Here is a 6,108-nt window from a genome sequence, read left to right as displayed (position 1 = left end):
GTCTCTGGAGCCCATGGACAAAGCAGCGGGTTCTCCTCTTCTTGGTTCAGCTGTTTCATCCTCCTGGAAGATTCCACTCACAGCCACACAGTGACACTCATGGCCAATTGTTTTTGTTTCAAGCAGACAAAATTCCTAAGGAAGTTATGCAAAAATAGACACTGACATGAAGATTAAAAAAAATTACTACCACTATTTTCATGCTGTGTTGGTACCAAGGGGAGAGAAAATGTGAACACAAGGTAGCGCTGCTGGGAAAAAAAAAATGCAACATTGCTGCAGGTCCTGGTCACTCAAAACAAGAAAACTTTGTTGAATCAGGACAAAATGCAAAACAAAAAAAAAATTACAGGATTATGTCAAACAAAACTTAGTAAAAATCAGGTTTATTTCCAGGTCTATTCAGTTCTTTGAAGGAAATTTTTACTCTCAACATTTCCATCTATAGGAATCTGCCGAGGTCCTTTCTCCCTATTTTCTTTCTTTTTTTTTTCTTTTAACAAGAAATTTGCAAAAATTTTATTACATAAAGATTTTAACACAAAGTAGACAAAATACATGGTAATCCCAAACTTGGAGAACAGGAAATTAATAGACTTTCTCTTAGTGGAAGCCTATAACCTCAGTGACATATATGGGTAAAGTTAGTGCACATTTTAAAAGGACTAGTATGGTTGTGTTTCCTCTGATTTTAATTCCTCCTCTTCATTTGCAGTATTGGCAGTAGCAGCATTATGTGGACTGTCTAGAATGTCTTTGTTAAATCCATTTGACTCCTCCTGTTGATCTTCACCTGTATTAACCTCTTCCTCCTGTTGATTCTCACCTGTATTAACCTCTTCAACTGCCTGTACAGTAGATGTGTTCATCAATAAGTCATTTCCTAGTGACTGGCTATTACTCAGTAGCTTTGCCTGCCTTCTTTCCAAGGCCAGTTGTTTATTTCTCTCAATTCTTTGTTGTTGCTCTTCTGTTAGACTTCTACTTGACTTGGAAGCAAACTGCTCACTTTGAAATGAGCTTGTCAAAAAGGGATCTAATTCAGTAGTCATTCCATCATGGCCAGTATTTTCTGCCACTTCATCATTATTGCTAACAAAATCTTCATGTACAATAGGAAGATCAAGTTGAATTTGTTTTAAACATGTCTGAATTTCCTTTTTATTTCCCAGGTATTCAACTCTGTCAATAAAATCTTCAAATTACAGTTTAGGGAATAGCCTATGTGCCCAGTGCGCCATGTGTCTGATTAGAGTCTTCAACTTCATGCCCTTCACCTTTGAATTTTGCCTTATCAAACACATGCCTTAATGCTGGAAGTCCTCTCTCTGAAATGAATCTTTATCAGCTTCCGTTTCTTCTCCATCTTCTCTCTCAGTCGGAGGTGGAAAAGGAGCAAAGGTTTCATCTTCTACATGTTCATAATCTGGGAGATCAATCAAGCCATCCTGCTGTTCCTCCATCTTTTCCTCTCAAGCAGAATGCATCAGGCACAGCGCGGACTTGGTCGCGACAGACAAACCTCGCACATCCCCTTTCTCCCTATTTTCTGTAGAAACAATTTATGTAGATATTAAACCATTGAAGTATACAATATTATAAGGCGGCAATTAACATTGACATGTTGATTACATACATATCAGGTATTGAGAGGTTGTTTACACATTTTAGAAAACCAATGTGAACATTTCTGTGCATGTCAAAGTGTTTCCCTTTTTCCCAAGTGACAATGCTTCCCTTCTAGTTTTACTTTACTAGGTAAGCCAAATAGGACAAAATCATCTAATGTCTTTCCCAGGAGGAAAGGGAGAAATTTTGTGGAGTGTCTCAGGAGCTCTACTGAGGTTCCACAAATATTCCTTCTATCATCCAAATGACAGGCTACCACCTTTTTACTTGAATTTAGATTTCTGGGAAGCCTTGCCATAAATATCAGAAAACAGCAGAAACAACAGCATTCAATCTCTATGAAGGCAACAGCTTAGTTCAATATTACAATGTTGGCAAACCATAACCTTTAGTTTTTTTTTTTCCTCATAACTGGAGACTTTTTGTTGTTGCTTTTTTCATTTCTATAGGCACCATGAATATCAATTTGTCAACCACTAGAGGCCAAGAGAAGGACACAAGGAAAGGGTATACAGACATACAACATATAGCATATAGAGCTCTTTATTTATTTATTGATTGATTGATTTAAGCAATCTAATTTATTTCTGTTTAGGTTTGAAGTATTTTCCATTTCAACCTAGAAATAAACTGATCACCATTTTACTCATTTTCTTTAGATTTCAGTTGCCAATAGCAACCTTGAAATACAGGGTTAAACAAATGCTCGATTTGACTTTAGTGGCTTTTAGAATCTTGAGCTCATGTTCATTGGTAATTGTAGAGTTGTGAAGAATCCCTGGGCTGTGAAGAATCCGAATAGCTGAATTTACTGCTGGGACTCCATTAGTTTATCAATTTCTGAACAGCTTTTGCTTTGATTTATTGGCACTGGGTATCAGTTCACAGAGGTAATATGAATTTGAAAACTATTATTCAAGGTATTAGTTTGGGTGAAGCTATTTAATTTGATGTAGTCCCAGCTGTTTATCTTTGCCTTCACTATCACTGCTTTGGGTGATGTGTCTGTAAAGATGTCTTTGATGTTCATATCACATAGTGTTTCGCCTATATTTCCTTCTATGTATTTTATGGTTTCAGGTCTTATGTCTAGTTCTTTAATCCATTTTGAGTTGATTTTTGTGTATGATGTGAGGTAGTGGTCAAGCTTCATTCTTTTGCATGTAGCGACCCAGTTTTCCCAGCACCATTTATTGAACAAACTTTCTTTGCTCCAATGCATATTATTTGCTCCTTTGTCAAAGATTGGTTGACCATAAATCTGTGGGTTTATTTCTGGATTTTCTATTCAATTCCATTGGTCTGTGTTTCTGTTCTTGTTCCAATACCATGCAGTTTTGATGATTATGGCTTTGTAGTATAGTTTGAAGTCTGGGAGTGTGATGCCTCCATTCCCTTCTTTTTTTTTTTCAGGCGAGCTTTGGCTATTTGGGGTTTTTGGTGATGCCATATGAATTTCATCAATAATTGTTCTATTTCTTTGAAGAATAGCATTGAAATTTTTATTGGAATAGCATTGAATCTGTATATTGCTTTTGGTAGGATGGCCATTTTAATAATGTTTATTCTTCCAATCCATGAGCAGGGTATGTTTTTCCATTTCTTTGTATCTTCTTCTATTTCTTTTAACAGTGTTTTATAGTTTTCTTTGTATAGGTCCTATACCTCTTTTGTTTGATTTATTCCCAAGTATTTGATTTCTTTTTGTTTTGCTAATAAAAGGATTTTTTTTTTATTATTTCTTCTTCAGATTTATTTTTTGTGTATAGGAAGGCTTCTGACTTTTGCGTGTTGATTTTGTATCCTGCCACTTTACTGAACTGATTGATGAGTTGAATTAGGTTTTCTGTGGAGTTTTTGGGGCTCTTTATGTAGATTATCATATCATCTGCAAATTGTGATAGTTTGACTTCTTCTTTTCCTATTTGGATTCCTTGTATGTCTTTCTCTTGTCTTATTGCTCTGGCTAGGACTTCCAGTATTATATTGAAAAGCAGTGGTGAGAGTGGACATCCTTGTCTTGTTCCAGATCTTAATGGGAATGCTTTCAGCTTTTCGCCATTGAGAATGATACTGGCTGTTGGCCTTTATGATGTTGAGGTATGTTCCTTGCATCCCAAGAATTTCAAGGGACTTTATCATGAATGGGTGTTGCACTTTGTCAAAAGCTTTCTCAGCATCTATTAATTAATATATGTTTTTTTATATTTCTTTTTGTTGATATGTTGGATAATGTTGATTGATTTTTGGATGTTGAACCATCCTTGTGTCCCTGGAATGAATCCTACTTGGTTGTGGTGAATTATCTTATGGATACATTGTGAGATTCTGGTAGCTAAAATTTTATTGAGGATTTTTGCATCAGTGTTCATAAGGGAGATTGGCCTATAGTTTTCCTTTTTTGTGTTGTCCTTGTTTGGTTTTGGTATTAATGTAATGTTGGCTTCATAGAACGTGTTTGGTATTGTCCCTTCCTTCTCAATTTTTTGGAAGAGTTTGTGAAGGATAGGCACTAATTTGTCTCTGAATGTTTGGTAGAATTCATTTGTAAATCCATCAGGTCCTGGGCTTTTGTTTTGGGGGAGGTTTTTGATTACCATTTCAGTTTCGCTGCTTGTAATTGGTCTGTTTAGGTGTTCTATTTCTTCTTTATCTAGCTTTGGGTGATTGTAGAGTTGTAGGAATTTGTCCATCTCCTCCAGATTGTTGAACTTGTTTCCATATAACTGTCCATAGTAGTTTCTGATTATTCTTTTGATTTCTGCTGTGTCCGTTGTGATTTCTCCTCTTTCATTGATGATCCTGTTTATTTGTGCTTTCTCCCTTTTTTCCTTTGTGAGCCTGGCTAGGGGTTTGTCTATTTTATTGATTTTTTTTCGAAGAAACAGCTCTTGGTTTCATTGATCTTTTGGATTGTTTTTTTTAGTTTCAATTTCATTTATTTCTGCTTTGGTTTTTATTATTTCTTTTCTTCTAATGATTTTGGGTATTTTTGTTGTTCTTTTTCTAGATCTTTGAGCTTCAAGATTAGGTTGTTTCTTTGAGTTCTTTCTTGTTTCTTGATGTGAGACTCTATTGCTATATATTTTCCTCTTATTACTGCTTTTGCTGCATCCCATACATTTAGGAGATTGGTATCCTTATTGTCATTCAATTCAAAGAATTTATTAATTTCTTCTTTGATCTCCTCATTAGTCCAGTGGTCTTCCGGTAGTGTGGTTTTCAATCTCCATGAGGTAGGAGAGTTCCTTGACTTCTTTTTATGGTTTATTTCTAGTTTGATGCCTTCATGGTTAGAAAAGATGGTTGGTATGATTTCAATCTTGGTGTATCTGTTGATGTTTGTCTTGAGATACAGTATTTGATCGATCGTGGAGAACTATCCGTGTTTGCTTGAGAAAAATGTGTACTCTGTTTCTTTGGGTTTAGTGTTCTATAGATATCTGTTAAACACAAGCACTCTAGGTCCTTATTTAGAGCTTTAGTGTCTTTACTTATTTTTTGTCTTGTTGATCTATCCATTGTTGATAGTGGTGTGTTGAAGTCTCCCACTACATATGTGTTTTCTCTGATGTCTGTTTTCATCAATGACAATAGTTGTCTGATATATTTTGGTGCTCCTTCGTTTGGTGAATATATGTTAATGAGTGTTATTTCTTTTTGAAGTGTTGTCCCCTTGATCATAATGTAGTGACCATTGTGGTCTCTTTTTATTTTTTTGAGTTTAAAATCTGTTTTATCTGATATAAGTATAGCTGTTCCTGCCTTCTTTTTTGGTCCATTTACTTGTAGGATTGTTTTCCATCCTTTTACTTTCAGTCTATTTTTATCTTTTGTAGCTAAATGTGTTTCCTGGAGACAGCAAAGGGTTGTATTTTGTTTCTTAATCCAGCCTGCGACTCTGTGTCTTTTTATTGAAAAGTTTAGTCCATTTACATTTAGAGTTAATATTGATATGTTAAAATCTGTATTTGACATTGTATTTGTCTTTCCTTTAATTTTATTTATTTATTCTTTTAATAACTTTTTTTTGGCCTTCTTTCATTGTTATTTGTCCCTCTGAGGTTCTGGCTTTAAGACTCCTTGTAGTATTTTTTGGAGTGGGGGTTTAGTCGTAATGAAATTCCAGAGTTTCTGTTTGTCTGGGAAGGTCCTTATTCTTTCTTTATAGAGGAAGGAGAGCTTTGCGGGATAGAGTATTCTTGGTTGGCATCTGTTTTCTTGGAGTCTGCTGACTATGTCCGTCTACTCTCTCCTTGCCCGTAGTGTTTCTTCGGAGAAAACCTGATTGGTTTTCCTTTGAATGTTATCTGTTTCTTCCCTCCTGTCACCTTCATTATTTTTCCTTGTCCTGGATTCTTGGGAGCTTTCCTATTATGTGTCTTGCTGTATTTTTCCTTTTGTCATGAATGTTGGTGTCTTCTTGCTTCTTGTATATCAATTTTCAGCTCCTTCTTCACGTTGGGAAGTTCTCTTCAA

The 6,108-nt window shown here is 35.5% G+C and overlaps 1 pseudogene; it reads right to left on the bottom strand.

The window, feature by feature from the left end:
* Nucleotides 1–479: 479 nt before the first annotated feature.
* Nucleotides 480–6,108, bottom strand: part of LOC119250969 (TIMELESS-interacting protein-like) — a 48,037-nt pseudogene continuing 42,408 nt past the window's right edge.

This window comes from Talpa occidentalis, unplaced genomic scaffold (assembly GCF_014898055.3).
Source record: "Talpa occidentalis isolate TD23 unplaced genomic scaffold, MPIMG_talOcc4v2.1 talOcc4.19, whole genome shotgun sequence".
Lineage (NCBI taxonomy): Eukaryota > Metazoa > Chordata > Mammalia > Eulipotyphla > Talpidae > Talpa > Talpa occidentalis.
The sequence above is the reverse complement of the archived record's forward strand: the minus strand, read 5'-3'. Positions and strand labels throughout refer to the sequence as shown.